The following is a 22,040-nucleotide window of genomic DNA, read 5'->3' as shown; positions in this document are numbered from 1 at the left end:
ACAGGTGACAGCATTTGAAGTTTGGCAAAGTCCTTAAAAGCAATTATTTTACCACTCATTTTATTTGCATTGTAATTTCTCATCAGGAACTGTGCTAACTGCAGTTTTTATTTTCTCTTTCCTTGAGGACAGTTTATATTATTTTCAGTTAAGCTTTTTGATTAACTGAATCACTAAGGCTTTTCATGATGTAAGTGAATAATGACATTCATGTTTCATAAATGTGGAAGCTGAAGAATCGTGAAGGAAAGTGACTGTGAGAGTAAGTGGCACGGTCAGTGGCAGGGCTGGGAATAGAAACCTAAGATCTTTACTGCCAGTTCCACTCTAGCTGATGGACACCACTGTTCACAGGGGGAACACATCCCCACACAGACCTACATAACAACAACTTCAGCAGAGCAAAATCAGGCATTAAAAAATATGAAATGACAAACGAGGGATGCTTACGTACTTCCAGTTTCAGTCTATAGGTGATCTGTATCCTTCCAACCTCTCTGTTCTTACCCTAACCCTAGTCAAAGCAGAGCACCTTCTTCTTCCACAGGCACAAAATTGTGTATCACTGCCCGATTCCAGTTCAGCTGCAAGAGCTTATCTTATCCCAGAGAGCTATAGCCCATTCAGACTAGCTGTAAAACATCTAAATAGATTTGTTTAAAAGCTCTTGCTGATGCAGGGTCATAACCCTTCCCTGACGCTCCTTACTTTTTAGTAATTTACTGAGTTTTATTTTCAAATCACTGTCCTTGAGGTTTTGAGCAGATAGTACAACAGGCAATGAATTAAGTCACTTACAGTAGTTTCATGTAACTTTATGGCAAAATAGTAGATGATAATACTTTGGAAGTGTTCTGGAGAAAATTAAAAAATGTAGATCTTAGTGCTGTTTCTTTTGTAGTTTCCAGTTACAAAGATCTACAATAAATGGACATATATATATAAATCAGCAAATTATCAAAAATATTACATTTTTAGTAAAGTGGGAGGGAAGAGACTTGATAGGACATGAGGGAAAGGAAATGTGTGGTGGAGTTGTTATGAAGGTATGTAACACAGCGCCCATCCTTTGGGTTCATAATTTGAAAGTGTAGTCAATTAGGATTTTAATCTCCTAACACTAGATCAGAAAAAAAGACTTTTGTTCCAGCTGCAAGCTATCAGTCTTGTATAAACTGCATTTATTAGTTAAGATGCTGTCTGTCTGCATGTAGCTAGCAGAAAGCCACCATAAACATCATAATGGCTCTGGATAATTCAACAGAAGTGCAGTTTGCACCCACGACTGATCTAGATCAGATACACGAGGCAAAATGTTTTGCTAGTGTACAGAGAGGGTGTTAATGCTTGTGGAGTCATGGCTCAAGTATCATCCAGACATGGTTCTGCTTCCACACCCCTTCTGGCTCATTCCATTGACCCATCTCTGAACAGTTTTTTGAGTATGTCCCTAAGTTACCTCTTGGCCCGTCTAGGTGGCTGGCACTTGGACTGTTCCCAGCTGTTGGCCTTGCTCCTCTGTTTTCATTTGAATGAGTCTCATTCTCAATGGATGTGCTGTGCTTGTTCCTTCTGTCTCCAGTACAAGATCATTTCACCTCAAAATCTGTAGGCCAGTGGGATCCTTATTCAATATGATAGGAAGAATTAAGTTTCTCATACTGCAGACAGGCAAATAAGAAGTCAGTAAAATTGCTGGGGTGTTCTGAGTGTGTTAAAAGTTTTAATTAGAAGAGGTACTTCCTGAGCTTTTACCCCATCTGCTCCTGAGCAGGTCTAGGTGTTTCTTTTAGAAACATACTCCTGCAATCTTCACATCCTTAGCATGCAGAGCTTGCCGACCCCTTATCAGCATGTTAGGTTGATGAACCCCACGCAGCAGTCTCTGTTAGTGTCTGGGGGAGGGAGGTGAGCTGGGTTGTGCAGAAAAGCTGCATGAAATGAGCTAAGACATTAAATAACAAGTTTCAGCCCAGAGTTAGATTTTTATGCATGAATTATAAACCTCCTGTAATAGAAACTGTAAGGGAAATTCAAATAGACTGTTAATTGTAGCAGTGCCGATATATTAAGATGAATAAGATTTTCTAAAGGTACAAACTAAGCAATTTCATTCCCTTTTACTCGCTTCATTAGAACTGAATTCTATGTAGGTGCGTTTTCAATAAATGTGCATGCTGATTTAAGAGCGCCTGTATTGGAGCCACTCACCTCTGCCAAGGCTCAGAAAGCCTAATGTTCCTAATGCCACCGGAGTTATACTGCTGTTACATGCTCCAGTATGCCTTTGGTTTCATATAATCTTCATCTGACCTGCGGTAAATGCATGCTGACTCTTCTCACTCTCAAGAAAATTAAGTGAGATTAAGGCTTCTAAAGGCTTCTGCAACCACTTGGCTGTTTTAGAAAACGGTACAGTTCAGCTGGTCATGATGTAATGTTCCCTTGACAAAACTATTTTGAGGAAATGCTGAAACTTCTCCTTTGAGCAGGGCAGTTTCAGTTGTGCTTGGTCAACCTGAAATCCCCGCTGAAATTTCAGACCCAGACAGAGAAAATCAATCCAGTATTGTCCCTGGTATGCTGGCTCCGTCACGTGGTGAGGGGAGAAAGCTGGTTCAAGTTCCTTCTCCCCATGGTACAAAGATTTGAGTCTCAGTTGAGACTCTTGTCATAGCATTCGCTTCACCTGGTGGTGCACTTCCTTTTATAATTATAAAATTCACAAACTAGAAAAGCCATTCTTGGCATTGGAAGTAGAGAATAATTCTGTTTTCATGAAAAATCATCTAGAGTATGTTCATTCTAGCTGTGGATATAAGGTAAATAAGGATAATAAGGTTCTTTTATTCTTTCACGTGTTCTGTGCTCTTACCATGCCAAGCCTCTGCATATATCACTGGAAACAGATTTTTTTAGTGACATCTTGTAGAGTGTTTGCAATGATTGTATATCTGGCTGCTTAGGTGTGTTTGGGGAACAGACACATCTGCCAGAAACAACAGAGTGAAAAATATTCATCAGCTTAAATGGTTCTATAAGTGTCCTGGATGTTCTTATTCTCATGTGAAGTATTTTCACAGACTTCCTTTAAAGGAATGAAGTGCTTGGACAACCTAGAGGGACAGAAACAACTTCCTCTGACTAAGCATCCCTACATGATTAAACATCATCTTCAGAATGCACAAAAATATCCACTACTTCATTTGACTTGTTCCATAAAGTATTGTTTCTGCCAACCAGCTCTTCCCTTGGCTTCTCTGGAAAACATTTACATTGTGAGGTCAGATACAGAAAAAGTAAGGAACCCCATCAATGTAATAAAAAGAGTAATCAGCTTGAAAATAGGCTATCACAAAAGGAAGAAATCTATTTCTCTTTCATGTTCTTCAACATTTTTGTACACTGTGATCAAGGTGAACCCTGAGCAGTGCTTATTGCTGCCTGTCGAGGAGCATATACATGACAGCAGTTTCTCACTATTAGCAGTTTGAGCTCCTGGTCTTTTTTTTTTTTTTTTTAAAGACTGAAAATAAAAACTGTGCTTTATAGATACTGGATGAGGGTCTGGTCTGAAAGAGGCAATGGTGTCCATCAACGCAAGAGCACTGTCAGGAGTCATTTGTACTGGCACCAGCTATGCTGCCTCTGCGTTGTTTCTTGCTCATTTTGTCTGCACAGAAAGCAGGGAGCTTTTCTCGTAACTGCTATTTATTGCGGTTCTCTTCTGGAAAAATACCGGTAATTTAAAGGTTAATAGAATGCTGATGTCACTGTAATTAGAGCAGAGGAAAAACATTTCTGTAATTACTGTTAATGCTTTCTTGCTGTTCAACCAGTAAGGTATGGCTCCCAGACTGATACAGGAGGCAGGTGTAGAGATGTGTGAGCGAGAACTTGTGACAGGGCCAGCACACTAGTGCAGAATGATGCCTGAGTCACTTTGGAGCATGTGAGAAATTGGTTCTTAAGCAACCCACCTTGGGAAAAATAGAAGCCCAAAGTGTCAAGGATGAGCACAGCATAAAAATGTATTTTATGGAACTGGCTGGCCTGGAAAAAAATCAAGACATGCTGTTAATCAGAATTCATTTTTATTTTATTTTTACTACACTACATTACAGATAAACCCTTTACTTTAAGAGGTTTGGATTTTCAAAAATAGTGATACCGCAGAGCTGTACAGACAGAGGAGCCTGTGCTAGTGCCCCCAGTGACAGGGCTGGACGTTGGTCACTCATGGATCATTATTCCTTCATTGAAAGAAGGCAAGGCCTACTTCAGAAAACTCTGTTATTTAGAAGTCTTGCCATTTTGACTTCAGATTTTTAGATTTCCCAGGTCCATCTTTACTTTTCACCATCTGTAGTCTGTCCTCTATGGCTGACTTGATCATGGTGGAGTTTTCTATATTCTGAAGAATACATATTTTCAGATCACTTTTGATACGTACCTTTCTGATCACATTGTTTTAGACTAGTCTACTTGTTTCCCTTCTGGACTGTAGATACTTCTAATTAGTCAATTATAGTGGTCTCTAAGCTGGGCCTAAAAATTTTATTCACCTCCTTCTGCCTTTTGAAAAGTTTTAGTGTCTGCCTTCATCTTAGTATGTTTATTCCTTCTGCTGCTTTATTCTGCTTTTTGAGGATGATTTTCTAATTTTAGATTCTGATCAGCAAGACGTACTGGCCAAGGCATGTGCTCCTTGAGTATTTCTGTGGATTTGTCTACATTATGTTTGTACAAAGCCATAATGTGGGCTCCCATTTATGAGTGTAAAGCAAAGTTTTCATAGGGCAGCGTAATCCTGCAGGGTATAGAAATACAGTTTTGCTATTTCTTTTTAATGTAGATGAGACTTTGTGGTTATAAAGATTTCTTTAGTGTTTAATGAGAATAAAGAGAATAGTTTGCATTGTAGAAGTTGTTTCAAGAAATTTTAATAAATTGTTTTGCATGTCTGCTAAGTGGCTGGGTAATGTGCAAGCATTGGAAGTCACCCACTTCTGTGTGACTTATGCCCTTGATTTTCTTCAGCATTTAATATATTTTCTTTTCACGTACGAGCAAACCTTTATATATGTGTGTGTGTGTGTAATGTATAATGGTTGGAAATTGAATTTTTTTATTTTTTATTTTTTTATACAGGATAAAGTATACATTTACACAACAGACACCTTACTACATAACTAGTTACTAGTAACGAACTACAAAAAAGTCTTCCTGTGAGTTTTGCTAACTTTAATGGAGTAGCATTTGCACAATTGCTAATGAAAGTCTACTCTGACAGACCCAGAAATCATCAAGCTACCACCGAGCAAGCTGGTGCAGGACTAGGGCAGTGTGTGGCACTGTGAAGATGCACTGCCTTCTTTCTTTAAAGCAATGCAGCGCTGTTAGCAAGGCGCTGTGCTTGGGCTAATTAGCTCTGTCCTGCAGAGCTGGCTCATTCAGTAGTAGCTCAGGTATCTCTGTGGCATGTAGTATTGTACAGTGCATATGTGCCCTAAGAAACTAATCAATAAAGTGCAGAAAAGAAGAATAAAACTTAAAAGAAGCCATCACTATTTTTACTGTAAAATATATCCCAAATTCCCTTTGTTAGACCCGTTATTAGTCACCTCCTAGCTTGCACATGTCACAGTAGATGTGGGTTTTTAGAAAGGAGTTTGCGGAAAAGCAGCCGTATGTTTCAGCCCAGAGCTGGGATCCCCTGTTGGAGCCGGCAATGAGAGAAGCAGCAAGTGCAGGTGAAGGTCAGAAGCACCGGAGAGGAGCTGGATGATGCGATGATAGACAGGAGCAGATAACAGGAAAAGTTCCATTGCAAAGGGAACGAGCCTGCTAGGTTAGGAGGAAGATAAATAGTCCTTTGAAACTTCAAATCTTCTCCTTTCCAATTTAACATATGAAAGTGAGTTATGTCTGAATGCTTAGGGGGATCTAAAACTGAAAAATAGCCAAGGTTCTCTCCTTTTTTTCAGTGTACCAGTAGCTCAGTTTTCACTTTGAAACACAGATGTCAAGCAAAATTCTCATAATGCGATCTTTACATTTTAGCAAGACGAGTTCTCCAGAGATTAAAATTACAACAGCAAGTATTGCTTTCTTCTAGCTTCACTGCAGTGGTCAGGACTCTTGTGCAGACTCTTAGAATGTTGTACCAAAGCGCTCCTAAGGGATTTTAATCACATGGAACTGTAAATTGATATACTTCGGCAGTACCAAGTAAAATGTAATACTGAAACTGCATCCCTGAGTATATAATTCTGTACTACTTATAAGGAGACTAAGCTGTTTGATTTTTCCTGGTGTCATGTCTGTGGTCTGCATTAAATTATGATGGTGATTAAAATCCTGAGGGACCTGAGACATTCGTGGCCTCAGGCTTAGCATGGGCTTTTTTTAATACAGGCCAAACTGAGGAGGAATAATTATAACATCTGAGTACTTAGCAAGTTTATTAGCTCTTGTTCTTCTGGATCTTTATTTTGACTGAACTTGACACAGAGAATGGACCAAACAGGTTAGACATTTCAAACAAAAACAGAAATTGGAGGAGTCATACTTTTTTTCCTTTTTTCTTTTAAGATAGAAGAGTTTTTGACAATTTGGTTACTAAATGCGTGGGAGAATTAATTATATCCTTATTATCTGAACCAAACTCATATCTTCAGAAACCAAGAGTCCTGCCCTTCAGTTAACTACAACTGCTGTAATTTAATATAAATAATAAATTAACCAGTTTAGTACAATGAAAAGATCATTGTTCACAAGGTGTTCTTATCCCTGCACTTTTAGGTTCAATTTCCAGCTCCAGCTTATTCTAGCTATCACTTCTGTTTAGACCACATCGGGCTAACTTGAAAATAATTATAGGCATGTAATGTGGCAAACCTGCTTGACCAGAAATTACTACTCCTCTTCACTCGCTTTTCTCACAGGACTAGGTCCTGACACTCTATGTCCAGCCAGACTTTACCTCTGGCCATCAGGTTGACTAATGGTTCTGACTTTATGGCTTTTTTTTTTCTGTCTCAAGGGCAAGACATCGCATGACAGACAAGTGGGTAAGATGTGGAACAAAGCTGTACCAGAAACTGAAATTGTCATTTTTTACATTGCTATACAATTTAAGAAAGTGGTGACTGCAAAGAGATCCTCCTGGCTGAGAGCCATTCCCAGTCTTGTCCAGGAGTCCCTACTCATACTTTTCAAAGATAGTTTGCTGGAGGTATTAGTGTCCAAGAGCTCTTATGCCTTGTTGCATCTTAAATCTAGCATATATTTTTCCTTATTGCTGTTGTCCTTTACTTCTTGTTCTCCTTACTCCCCTAGCCCCAAATTTGTGAAAACTGGGACAACGTGCAGCTAGTGGTTCTCCTTGCAAACAATGTACTCATGTCTTGTTCTGATTATGATACGTTTCATTTTAATTTGGTGCAGTAGAGAAAATAGTGGGAAATGTACAGATCCCATATTGATTGACATGAACACTTAAAAGAAATTATGCAATGGCTTTAATGCACATGTTGATGGAAAACAGCATTTCATTTTGTCAAGTTCACAACTAGTGGCAGTGAACTCTGAGAGCTGTTTAAAACAATGAAATAGTTTTGTAAAAGAAATTGCATGAGCTAAATCACCAGGTAGCTGTAAAACCACTAAGTGTTCGTTATTGCTCCTCCTCTGAACCTCTGAATAACGTTTTTAGTTCTTTTTTAAATGCTCATACTTCAAGATTATTTCAGCATCTTCATGCTCAGTTTTTTATGTAGCAGCAAGAGGGATAATTTGCCCACAAAATCTTTGCAGTTTCATGGTAAGAATAGTAGTAAGAATAGTTTGCTACTGCAATTAAAGGTGAAAATAATTTATTTTAAATTTGCAAATACCAGGCATAAACTTGCAAACAGCTGTATAATCACTTCAGGAATCTACGTGAGTTTTCAAAGGTCCAGGTACTAGCATAAAAAAAGGAAAATGAGAGGTAATGTACTTAGTTTCTGTAATACCTAATTTCTTAAGATTGCTATGAACAGTTCTGGGTTTATGATCAGGAGAATTGTCAAAATAGGCAAAAAGATTCTGTGCCTTTTATTGTTATCTGAAATCAAGCTTCATAAATATTTTTGCATGCACATTTGTTAAGTGCAATAGTTACTTCAGCTGAAATGATTTTCTCCTTTATCTACCTATATATCTAAGCAGCTTAGGAAAAATGATTTTTTGTTTGTTTGTTTCTGTCTTAGAATGATAGTTGCACAATATTTTTCATGTCAAAAACTCCCAAAGCTCTTAGTAATTTATTAAAAAACAAACAAACAACAACAAACCAGGAACTCTGTCCAAAGAGAGGAAAATTTAGCAAAAAGCGTGGGATAAAAACCTGTTAATAATGTTTCTGCTATGAAGTGATGCTTTCTGTGCCTTTCAACTGGCGCTGTTTCCCTTGCCAAATGACTGCTCTGTGCTTGCTTTTGCCTCTTCTCTCTAGCTAGAAAATGCTGCTGTGCCTGTATTAATAGTGCAGCCAAATGGTTTAATCTCAGGAAAGGAAAAGAAGTTTTCATGTAATTGGATAAGAGTATCTTGCCCTGGCTGAAAGTTTAGCTTGTGGCCATTTATAACTTTCTATTTTCAGTTGATATCTGAATCCTTGTTCTCTACATGGAGAATGCTGCTTTCTGTTAATATTCCCCTGTAATTGAGATGGGGGGTTGATTGTTGGACGTGTAATTGTGGATTAATATTAGGCCTCTACATTTCTCAGGGTTATGTTCACTTCTGTCAAACTCTTTACTGAAAATACTGAGTGTGTTCAGTAGGTCTATAGATCCCTTAATATGACTTAGCTGATGATCAGAGATCCATACACTACACTTCATGAACAACTACCTGAAACCATAAAACTGCATGAAATGCAAACATATTTAGTACGAATTTCTATTACAACTGTATTAAATTGTTCAATTGTGTAGTATCATGCTGTTTCTGGATCACAATTTAAAAGAATTTACTTGTCTGTAAAATAATAGTAGAAACGGTGAGAAATCCACTGTATTTGGAATTAGTATTTTACTCCACACCATGACTGTTGAACTGAGAAAAAAAAAGCAAAGAGCTATTTCTTATTTTTCTGAGCACCATTGAATGTTACTTTCCATACTTTTCACTGCAGGGAAATGATTATTTCCTACAACATATGAGCTTGTACCTGATTATAACAAAATATCCTTGACTTTATGTTCCTAACTAAGGTTCAGTATATGTCATGAAATCACAGCCTCTTTCTCTCCTCACTTTAATGCAGCTAAAAAGAGGCAATTAAGATGAGGAAATAAATGTGAATTTCACAAGAAACTGCAGCAGCCTGAAATGCCCTCTGTTCACAACCTCATAACAAAAAATATGTTTTAATTCAGTGAGCTCCAAAGGTTGTACTGGCTGCACAGAATGAATCTACCTCATGCTGGAGACCCCTTGTTAGTAAAGATAGCTGTTGTGTAAATATTCTTCAGTGTCAAGTCAGGGAGAAAAGTATAAACCCAGGATCAAATCATGTTAAGTAGCTCCCCGCTGCTATTTAAGCCATGAGGACTGTAGCTAGTTATATATTTTGATGGATGTAATGCATAATTTGTATTTTGTGTGTGGCACAGCCTTAAGTAAGAAAACTTATTGCAAGACTTAAAGAAACTGTCTCATCTTTTATTTTAGTAGCAATTTTGTCATAACTTTTCCTATGCAAGAATGTGCAGGTTCGGCCAAATGAGTTTAAACTTGAAACGGTTTCTCAGGTACAGATTTGCTCTAACCATCACTTTCATTCTCTTCTTGTGTATGTGGTGGGCTGCATTTCTTTTTAATGACACTTGGCTACATCTGTCACTAGGCATTTAACCTTTTTTGAAAATAGATGTGTGAGAAGACCTTTTCTGAGCTAGCAGAGCTTGCTTTCAAAACTCAGTGAGTTCCCAGTCGTACAAGCCCTCTGCAAGATTAATTCAAGTCAATAGAGGATTTAAAAGTGAAAGGGGAGAAAAATCAGGTCAGCAAGAAATATGAATAGAATGATTAAATCAGTGGGAAATGCTGTGGTAAAAGACAGAGGATTCCAATTCCAGTTATTATAGACTGGGAGGCTGAGATGCTTAATAGCAAAGAAGGAAAGTATTGCTGGAGAATTGGATTGAATTGGCAGAGTACATCCAATCAGTCTCCTTCTAATAGATGGGTTGAATATGTAATGTAATGTGATAAAAGTGTTTGGTCTCTTTGCTTTTTAATGGGACTTCTGTGAATTTAGTCCAGATAGAAAGATCACTTACGTTTCTTCTTGCCCAAACTGAGCAAACCTCATTCATCATGTTCTGTTCAGGAAGGTGAAGACTAAGTCCTGATCTGATGGCCAGAGCCAGAGTCCATATCACCAGTTATACTTTGGTACCAATGTTTTCAAGATGATAGTTTGTTGTCTTTTAAGTCCTAGCTCTTCCAATAATAACATTTCCAACTGCACTGAAAATGGATACACACAGAAAGAAGTGCAGTTTAGTTATTCTGGGAAGAGTTAAAGTTGAAATGAAAATCATGGCTTGTTGTAAAACTTGTATATAAGAGAAATACCCAGTCTTGCTAAGAGTGCCATCATCTGGGTTTTGTCTCACGAGAAGTAAGTATTCCCTGGAGTTTTGTCACCTCTAGATCAGATAAACATGCTAGGGCTGGGATTGATTTACTGCAGACATGCACAAGGTTACAAACCCAATGGATCCCCAAACTTCACTGGGGAATCTGGTCACTCCCTCATTATAAATATTCAGCAGTAGAGGATGAGACAGACTTTCTCACAGTGGCATTATAGATGCACCGAGCATGATGGCATTTTACCTCTGTTCCTAGGTGGTACAGCACTGTAACCCTGTAGAAACCAGAGATTAAAAAGTCTGTGTCGGCCTGTATTCCCCATGCTGCACGAAGGAAAAGCTATCTGAAGTAACTGAGGGCACAGAAGGAACAGAGGATGCCGGGATTAAAGTTTAATGACAAAGGTACACATGCCCTGAAGATCTGACTCGTATCGCTGTCATCTGGCACTTCAGAGTGCTGTGCAGCAGAGTGTGAATGTGTGACATGCTGTTTACTCCTTCTTATGCTAACTCCTTGTGTGGGCATGATTTGTGTGTGTGTTTATATATGTGTGTGTATACAGACTTGGCTATCATTGCTGCATGGGGAGTGAGTGGAGAGCAGCCAGAGATCCAGAAATATCTAACCCAGCTTATTGTACAAAAGCTTCGTTATGTAGACAGACCCTACTCTAATAAATTAAAGCCACCATAAGTATGAATATTTCTGGAGAGCTTCATGAATTTAAATAAATCTGAGTAAATCATGTTAGTTTTTCCATTTGTCCCCCTGTAGGTGAGCCCGAAATATTTTCACATTTTTTTTTTTTTTTTTCCTAACAGCTTTGACAAATACTTCACGAGTCCAGTTTCCTGATGTCAGAACAGGATTGAGATCTGCAATCCACATCAAAGTAAACTTGTGGGATTTTTCTTGGCTGTGCTTCTCATAGTTATGGATGCTAAGCTGTAATAATGTGCTTAGCACTGTAAGAGGCGGTAAGAGTGACACTTCCTGGCCCAAGGACTGTGCAGTCTAACAATAGTCAGACAGCACAAACTGTGCTGGGAGACCTGCGGAAGGTGCTTCTTAGAGAAATGTTTCTTTTTTTTAAATAATGGTCGGACGCCTGACAAATTTTACATTAACATTGGTTAGTACTCAGGGCTTCAAGATAGACGAGAGTTTAGAGAAGGGATTTGGCTCTTGTGCAGATTTTATTCTACCACATGCAGAGGGATCAGATCACTCTGTCATTGATGCTATAGTCATAGAGACTCCATCCTTCTATAATTAATTATTGTTATTTTTTCCTTTTTTCCATGTGTTAATTGAGCTTTCTTATTGATCTGTGCCCTTTACATTTTACTCTGTGACTAACAGGCTGCTCACAAATGTAGAGGAGTTTAACTACTGCCAAACATGTCATTAGTACAGTACTTTAGGCCCTCCGTTGCATACCGAGGAAGTTTCGTTGGCCTTACGTTGATGTCAGATATTGCTGTACCAAAAATAATCTCCAAGAAAATAAGCTGCTTTAATTTATGGTTTTCAGTAAGTCCTTGAAAGTAAAATTGATATATTTGGGCTCTTACTTCCTCTTTCTTATTTATGTGGGTATGTATAGGATTAACACATCTTTCTCTATTAGCAATCATGTCTTCTAGTTAAATAACTTTGTTTTTTGAAGGGACAGTTCTCTTACTAGCAAAAGGTGTCTGAAATCGAAAGTGAAAAACTTTCAAGTAGTAGCAGTGCATATTGGTAAGCTGTTTGGAGATGGTTGCACATGAGGAAATAATTCGGCATGTGCTTAGCTTTTAGTCAGAATGGATTATTTGGAATGCAATGAAAAATGAACAAATTTGACTCAAGACTCAAGATAATTTCCAGTGAAGTTGATGAAATTTCCACATTAGGACTAGAATAGGAGTGAAGAGGTAACAAGAACGTCTTTGGGTTAAAGCTGATGATTACAACATACCTCGCCTTGGCTTCCCATTCTATATAGGAGAGAAATCAGCTCTCAGCATACTTTAGCTGGCTTTTTTATTCTGATTACTCTAAAGAAAAATGGATCCCCAGTTTAAAGTAATGTCGTATACATTTGCTGAGCTTGATAGGACACATCCAGTCCAGGCTCCATCAAAGGAATGTGTTGCTGTTGTTTACGTGGCAAGTTAGTAGGTCTGTAGCTCTACTCACAATACAGTAGTCATGATTTGTCATAATTAGAGAATATTAATTACCAACTTGTTCTCAGTCTATTCTGAAATAGGCAAGGACTACTGATAATGACCAATTTCTTAGGGACTGGTTTGTGTTACCATTCCCCTCTATGTTACTGCCGTTGCCTTAGGCCTTGCCTGCACTGGGTGGCTTCAGCTGGTAACGCTCTTGCATAAGAGCTTCTAAAAGATCTTCTGTAACTCATCTGCTTTTGGTTCAGAGAGTCCTCACTGAGACTGGTTTTACCTGCAGATGTCATGCAGGGTTGTAAATGAGTGTTTTGTTTCCTCCTGTACAGTGATTGAGTGGGAGTTCGTTTACAGCATGCCATGGGACGCCTCTCTGGGGTTGTGAAATCCTTAGGATCAATTCAGCTGATCCTCTGCACCCCATCAAGCTCTTTGCCACAAACCAGGTGTTCATGTTAAACTTGTGTATCAGATTCTCTACAAAAGATGAAAATGGTGCTTGTGCAGTTACCTTTTTTTTTTCTAGTAAACCAAACTGCTCTCTTTTTTGTGTGTGTTTTTCAGCAGAAATGGCAGTTCCTGGAAGGTTGTGTTTCTAGCTACTTCAATGCAGACAATTGAAGTTAATTAAAGCTGAATTTGTCCTGATGACAGAAACTGTCCTGAAATGGGGCAGAGTGCAGGCCACGGCCCTTTGTGACCAGAGCAACCACAGCAAGTCTCAGCTTGATGCGTTTCGTCGCGGTGTGCCTGTGAGCATCTCAGCAAAGCTGTACAGGCTTTGACTTGCCAATTGCCAAAGCTATCCCCTCGCTGTCGGGCAGCACAGATCACTCGGCGGATCCGAGCTGGCTGTGTTTGTTCCACGGGCTGCACGCTGCTGTATGCATCTGAGCCGGGCGCCTGCAGCCCGTGCTCATGAGTGGGTGGCAAAGCTTTGACAACAGAGCCCGCAGAGGAAACACGAATACAATGTGGGAAGAGAGCCGGTGGCTCAGCTGTACTGAAATGAATCACCAATTCAAGTTCGATCTTTCATTTTCAGGCTGGCAGGGGCGAGGAGTGCTGATAAGGCAACATATTCAGCTGGTGCAAAACGTGTCTCTTTTCACCGTATCTCAGCTGTTCCCCGTTGTGAGGTGCATCCGACTTCCCGTGTCTGGGTTGATGATTCAGTCTGAGAGCTTTGTGGGCTGTGATGAAAGGGGAAGTCCAAGGCTGTGAGAAAAAAAGAGGAGGAATCTTTATTTTTTTTTGAGAGGGGCAGGGAAGACAGGTTTTGAGGTATGGTAATTGAAAATAGAAGGCAAAACTTACTTTGCTGTAACAAAGTGTTGCTCTTCATTGCTCTTCATTGGTGAGCTTTCCTGTAAGAAGAAATTCAGATATGGGCTTACAAATAGATTGTGTTTTTACTAAATAGATGCTGTTGTTGACAAAGCATTTTATTTCAACTTATAAAACTAAACAAACTCATGTTCAATCTGTAACATACCGAAGTTAACATGAGAATGGGTCACTGCAACTGCTAAAACTTGGCTGTGTAAGTCCACAGAGTCAGATCCAGTGTTTTTTGTTAAAGTTGTTTTTTGGTTGTTTGGTTGTATTTTTTTTTAAGATACTTGCATATTACTTTTTTTTTTCTTTTTCTTTTTTTCTTTTTTTTTTTTTTTTTTAAATTGATGGGATAATAAAGATATCATGCATTTCTATGAAGCAATGATTAAAGTTTAGACCTTCAGTGGCAGTGAGGCATTCTAAATTTCCTAGAGAAACATATAGGGGTTTGTGTATTGACTCTTTAAAGTGCTATGTTACAGTTTGGCCATCACTTTGGGATACTGGCTAAAGGCATTGACACCCAGAGCCTTCATGGTTACACCAAAGCAGAAACCAGCAGGAGGTTAGCAAGGTTACTGTGTTGCAAGTGCAGGCAAATAATTCACAGCTGAGAGTTTTGTTTCTGCAAGAACGTTTTACTTTCCTTATTTCAAAGATCATAAGGTAGTCTAGCAGGTAATAAAAAAAAACATTCAAAGTGCATATAAGAGCAAGTTAGAGGCTGCAGTGCAGGTCACCAAAACATATGTACATAAAAGTTAAGGTTGATGGTAGCAGTAATGGTTTTTCTTTGTCTCATTCTGCTGATCCTTACAAGCTCGCTTGGACATTTTGTATGAGAGAGAAGAGGGCTGCTGATGTGGAACCGCTAGAAGCGTGTCTCAAAGCTTTCCAGATGACGCAGAGCTGTAGTTCCTAATGGGTTGTTATCTTTTCTCTCATCTTTGATTTGTAGTCTCTGCTTGTCCTTGCCAAAAACATCAACCTCACGATCTCACAGTTGGCAAAACCACGAAGTTTTTGCTTGTCACTCCACTCCAAAATTGTTCTAGTGACACAAAGTGACTAGTGCAAGTTGTTATCTGACTCTGCTTTGTTTTAACCTGACGGCATTAAGAGGAGATTGAAATAATGCAGTAAAGCTTCAAACATACCACTGCTCACAGTTTAAGAAACCACCTTTAACTCATGCATAAGCTATCGCTGTGGAGCATGGTTTTCAGCAACAAGCAGGTAGATCTGTTCACCTGGCTGCATATTCTGTTGAGCTGCTGATGTCTGAAATTTTTGGTGGCTGACTGTGCAAAAATGGTCCCAGAGAATATAGATCAGCTTCTCTCCCCAGACAAACAGCCAAGCTCGCAATGTTTGAAACCTGTCTGTCCCTACACTTATATTTCTGTGGTGATTTCCAGAGTCCAAAACTGAACACGGAGACCCTCTACTGCGTAACTGCCTCCAGCAAAAACCCAATTGATGATACTGCAAAGTGTGCTTACATACATACGGAGGTGCATGTGTGCACCTGAAAGGCATTTATTTATTTATTTATTTTTGGAGAAAATTATAAGATTTGCCTTTTTAAAAGCAGTTCCCATTATTCAGGAAAAAAATGAAGGGTGCTGATTTTACAACATTAAGCTATCCTGCTCTAAGGAGGGAACAGAACATGGCACGAATCTGTTGAAAGCTGGGAAGTTTACAAAGGAATGATCCCACAGCTTCTAGCTACAGCAGCTGTGCTGCGACACACAGAGTGATGTACCAGTTGTCTGATCGATAGGTTTTACTTCTAGGACTATTATTTCTTGGCAGCCAACCTAATGTAATTATGTATGTTTTCCTGCAACAAGCAAACACTTTATGTGGTTGAGGAAACAGCTGCAGTATGCTGAAGAGCTCATTTGCATAAATATGAAAATATAGTCACAGAATTACAAAATTACATATTGTGTAGAGTTGCATGTTAACGTCAAGGATTATATATACCTATAGGGATTATAAATACCTAAAATGCCCTTTTTTATTTAAAGTGAATGAATATTTAGCCTTCTTGAACATTGAAAGACAGTTTTTCATCTGACTATTTAGGAGCGTGACTCTTTAGTTTAAAAATAACTTTTAATACAAATGTGAGCTGAAGAGGCATGGGGAAACCTTCAGTAAGGAATGCCAAAGCAAATAAAATTTGCCTAATTTCTTTGAAATTTAAACCAGGCTCCTTGTTTTTAAATTCCCAATCAAGTTTCTGAAGTAACCTAGTAAAAGTTCTCCTTTATGAACTGCCTTATTGTTTATCACAGAAGTGAAACCCCAGGTTGCAAGTAACCTGCAAGCTGCTAATACATGACCAGGGATATTTGCTGAGTAGTTCCATCAGCTTCTTTCAGGGAAAAAATAGTGACAGCACAAGCATCTGTGCAGTTGTGTGTCAAAAAACAGATCTGCAGACAAATTTAAAAGGTTTGTTTCAGTGCCTCCTCTGCTCCACACTGTGACCCCCAGGACAGATGGCAATGCAAAGCAAAAATGGAAAGATAAAAATTTGGAGATTATGGAGACTGCAGCAGCCTACTATACCCAAAATTATGCGTGGAATTACAGCATAGCACTGGGATGATTGATTTGCTGTCCCGTGCAGGGGCAGCTTGTCAGGGACACCTCCAGAAGAAGTCACAGCTGAAGGTGTTTGTAGGCTATGTGTTAGGAGGAGCTTGGCACCAATTTTGGGTTACGATAAGACAAGGAGGCTGTAAGCTGCACACATATCTGCAGTGTGGGGTCCTCTCTGCTTACAGATCCAGACACCCGTGTGTTCACAGTGAATTCACCACAGTACAGTGCTGACATAGTGAAATGGGTCAAACTGAAGCTTTAGGTGCTATCCCCATAGAAATGTATTGTTTTGATTCCCTGGGTGGTTTTATGGAGATATGATTGATGTGGTTGGTTTCAGCTGACAGATTCAGTAGTGCAATTTCTTGTGCTCTTCAGGAAGTAAGACCAGAAGAGTGCTCTGAGTGTCCTGGCAGCATGATGAAATCAGTTCAAGCTCATCTACTCATGGCATTTCAAAATATGTTGCCACTTTTTCCTCCAGTTGCTCATTCTGCCCATCTGGTGGAGGCTGCAAGTCCTGCTGGCAGCAGAAAAGCTGGCCTCTGTACCGAGGCTGATTTATTTATTTTTCTCTCTGCTGCCTTTAGGTTGTAACTTGTACCTAGACATGGCATTGAGGCAGTTCAGGAGCGTGGAGGTGACCTGTTGGATGATGCTGCAGCTCTGAGAACCTGCTGATCTCAGAGGGGAAGTCCAACTCCTGCCCCTGCCTCTTGGTTTCATCCTTGGTTTCTTCCTTCCACCAGCCTTTGAGAACAGATCTGACATTTACCAGGAAGGAAATTACCAGTGTTTCTGACGAACCACCGTGAGTTCAGTGGCCGGAGAGCAAGTGAGAGGCAGAGGAAGAAGGAGGAGGAGGGTAACAGCCCTCCCGTGGGCGAGTTGTCAGACTGGCCTATTCGGATGTCTGGGTCTGCAACACGACCCCACCGACACCTTCAGCAAAAAGGGTGGGACCAAAAGCTGGAGGACCAAAGTGTCCAAGGCTCTCAGTGCCATCTCCAGCCCTTCTGTCAGCAGGTTGTTGTAGCTATTGAATGATTAGTTTGCATTGGCACTTTGGCCCTTGAGGGGATAAACTCCTGCCAGTCAGCAAATACGTACTTCCCTCCTTGGGAGGAAGGTGCTGGACCTCGAAGATGTGAAAACGTGGTGCTGAGACCTGACTGAGAGGAGAGAACTGAACAAGCCCATACTTCATGTGAGGATGTGCTCCCAGCTGCCCTGGTGCTAAAGCATTTTTACAGGGAAAACTCCCACTTTCTGTTTCAGAAGAGCCGAAAAGCCTCTTCTGGCTGTGGGCCTGGACCTGAACAGACAATGATGGTAGGCTGACAAAAAAACACTTTCTTGGGTCAGTTTGTTTTTTTGTTTTTGTTTGAGAATAGTAACTGATCACACAACCCACTTTTCCTGTGACACTGCAAATAAAGGGATTACACTTGTGCAGGATAGATTTGTACTTAATCCCACTGAAGTAAATGAGTTTTTAATACTGAGATTTAATAGGAGTAGAGGCAAGCTTCTAGGGAAATCTGAAATTAGACTGAAATGCTAACAATTTTACAAAACTTAGTCAGATAAGGCTAATCTTTTGCTGAGAGAGACCAAGAGGCCGAAGAGTATAGGAAATGCTGATAGTCTTTGGGAAAATAAAAAATATATATTTGAATGTAATGTTTTCTGACCATGAATCTTGGCCATTGAAAATATTCCGCACCGTCATGCTAGGTTTTCCAAGTTTAGATTGGAAATTAGAATAATTAGAATTAGAGGTGAGATGTGCAGTTATCAAAGCCTTATACTTGTTAACACCATGATCTATTTGTATTTGCAAAGCATTTTGAATGCATACTTATGGAAAATGCATTCTTTGGAGGCAAAACTGGTTTAGGGCATACATAGGCTGCTTGTCCTGTCTAATTTCCTTCTGAGCACTGAACCTACACATTTGTAACAACAAAAGGTGAAGGAAGGAACAGGGTGGGGGAGATTAGAAACTTCTTTTAATTGGCTACAGAGAAAAAGTAAGGGTGCAGATCCACATCAACTTGAATTTGTTGGTCCCAGGACATGCCCTCCCACCTGTTCCTTCTTTGCCACTTTCTTTGTGCCAGCAGTGATGCATGGGAAGCTGATTCATCTAAAATTTCTTATGGAAAAAAAAAAAAAAAAAAAAAAAAAAAAAGGTTAAGGTGTTTTGGATATGGTTTTTTTTTTAAATTAAAGTATGCAATAAGCAAAATTTTTTTCAAAAAAAACTGTTGATACTGCTGAAACTGCAGTCTGATAAAAAATCAGTGGAGCTTCAGACCATTTCCTTGGATCCAAACCGCCCCATTCTCACACCTCATATATTCTCAATCACTGCTCCAGTGTGAACTTGCTCTGCTCTTACAAATTCCTTAAAGAAAATGTTGACCAGTCAACTCTCTACTGGCAGGCTTCAGGCTAGATCAGATGTCATCTCTCTTCCCTGACAGTGTATGACGCTGCCATGAAAGCTAACAAACTCTGACATGTATCAGTTGGGCAGAAGTAGACCCATGTGCCTACGCATGATCCAGAGCGGCCTAGTCCTGGTGGATAATGAAGGAGGACACCGAGCTGGTGCTAATTTATCACAGAATAAAGGCACGAACTGCTGTTAGGCACAAAGCCTCTTCCTCCATAGCTGTGTCAGCAGAGCCTCCTGGTGGAGATGCAGCACATACCAGCAGAAGGAGCAGCTGCTGTCCTTACCTGCACGGGCAATGCTTGCCTTGCCTTGCCCAGGGGCTTCTCCTGGCAGGCTGCAAGTGCCAGGGGCATTGCTCGGCTGCAGGCAGGTGCAAATGCAGCATGAGGCCATGGCTGGGCAATCACTGCAAAAACACTTTGCAATCCTCAGTTACAAACTGTCGGTTTAAAAAAGCGGCCTGCATGGCTCAAAAAGATTAAAAATGCTTGCTGTCAACTGGTAGCTGCTGGTAGTGATGTTCAGGAGGGGAAGGTGTGTTGGAGGTGTTGTGCTTGTGGCAGGAAGCATGTGCAAAGCTTCCTGACCCTTATCTGTTTGCCTTGATATTTAGGTGCCTTCAGGAATTGATATAATTTCAGAGTAAAAAGGTCTCCCTGAAGGAAGCTGTATTTTTCTTGGTTGTTGGGCTGGAAGCAATGCTTTTGTGAATGACCTGCTTGCATAGCTCAGCATGATTTTCAGGACTGAAAAGGGTGAGTGAATGCTGAAAACCCCTGGTTTAGAATGGCAAGTTACTGAGGTGAGCTGGAAACCTGCAAAAGGGTCCAGCTTTGGTTTGGGGCTGAAGGGGGTTTTGTGGCAGATAGACTGGAACCATTAGGTTTTGATAATAAGCTAAAAAGAACTATTTTAGGAGAGTATAAGGCTAAGAATGGCATGGAACTAAAGAGAATAAGTGAAAAGAAGTGATAAATATTAGTTAAAATCATTTGTATGGAGGTATATGAAGTGGCATTACTTAATATAATGCCGATAAATAATGTAGACAAATCAAATGTAGCTATAACAAGGAAAGACAAGTGAAGTAGTAGCAATTCTCTTGCTGCTCAAAAAGGGGAGCAGAAATCTGTATATGTACTCAAAGAGCATTAATCTATTCAATATGCCTCCTGGGTACTCTTACAGTTCTTACAAGCTGCAGGAAAGTGTATCTGGCTTCAGAAGAGGATGCTTGTGCTTTTCAGTTGATCTTGCTGAGACGAATAAACAAATAGGGCTGGGAGAATGGAAATGGTGGGTTGGTAGGGTCTTTCTGGAATTTAAACAAGTGAATTACTCAGTATGGAAAGATGGTGTCTGAGAATTGATGGAACCCTGCAGACTCACTATAAAGACTGGGTATATATGAAAGAATGATAACATGTGAGAACTGAAGCTGAAAAGGCACACAGGTTTAAAGTGAGGCTGAAAATGCAACAGGATTGTGTCTTGTACTCCAAGTTGTTTGAAACTCTGAAGCATAAGCTTCTTAACATTTGCTGGAAGAAGACATGCTAAGATTACCAGCCTGAAGGTATTAGGGTATGCAAGGCATTAGAAATGGTAATTATCATGACCTCATAAATAATCATTTAATAATACAGCTGATTGCTGGAGCCCAGTCAGTGTGCTGTCAGTGTAGAATATACAAGATGAAAATTTCTTGAAGCAGGAAATGTCTTCAGTCTAAGAACTTACAAAGAAAGGAAGCTTTGAAAAACAAAATGGCAACCATTGTCAGGTTCCATAAAGAGGCAATGAAGTTCACTAGGAGATGCTGAAAAAGACCTGTAGGCAGGCTTTCAGACTTTGCAAAAGGGGAATATTAATGGTAAATTTATAAACAGACCAGGACAGGGTTTTGATAATACTGGAAAATATCGTTTTCTACCAGTACATTGCTGGTATCTTTTCAGGTCAGATGACTTCTAAGTAGTTTCCCAAATGTGAATGCAAAACTCTAATTGTAGTTGTATTCATATCTGAAAAATTGGCCTTAATCCGTACAATTATTTAAAATGTCTGTTTGGTTACCTTGCTTATTACTCTGTTTTCTGAAATCTCATCAGTTTTGTGGTTAGCATCTATCCTGGCAATATTTCCAGAACCAAAGTCTCTATGGTGTAAGACGCGTAATAACTGGTAATTTGCTGTGCAGTTTGAAATAATTATTCATAGCTTTAGCACTTGCAACTTGATAGCCTATTGTAACAATATTGTTTAAAAGGTTCTTAAATAAACAATTCTGTAACTAAGCAATCATAATGAATTTACATAATGTGTGCTAAGTACATTTAATTTTTAATTTAAATGTAACTCCATTTAGAGTACCTCTGAAATCATTAATGGAAAGACAATGAAAAGTCATGAATGCCATTAATTGTGAGCAGAAGGCTATTTTTAATATCTGTTCCCCATAACCACAGAAGGCTTGCATAAAAAAAATAAAATTGTTTGTTTCTGATAATAGGGTCTAGATCCTGTGTGGAGATTTCTACAGCAGAGATATTTTAAAGGGGCAGTGCATATCCAGGTAAGACAAGAATTTAATGGAAAATTCTAACATTTGATTTAAAATGTTGTACTTTGTTGTAAAAATTTTTAGATTTTGCTTTTTAATTTCTAAATTATTTCAAATACTTCGGGTGAATTTGGTGGAAGAGTTAAACAACGTAGTATTGAATAAAATATGGAAGTTTAAATGCCTAAAGTAAAATTTTTCATATTTTCTAACCTAACCAGTC

The sequence above is a fragment of the Oxyura jamaicensis genome, chromosome 7 (assembly GCF_011077185.1).
Source record: "Oxyura jamaicensis isolate SHBP4307 breed ruddy duck chromosome 7, BPBGC_Ojam_1.0, whole genome shotgun sequence".
NCBI classification, from domain to species: domain Eukaryota; kingdom Metazoa; phylum Chordata; class Aves; order Anseriformes; family Anatidae; genus Oxyura; species Oxyura jamaicensis.
This window is presented reverse-complemented; position numbering follows the sequence as displayed.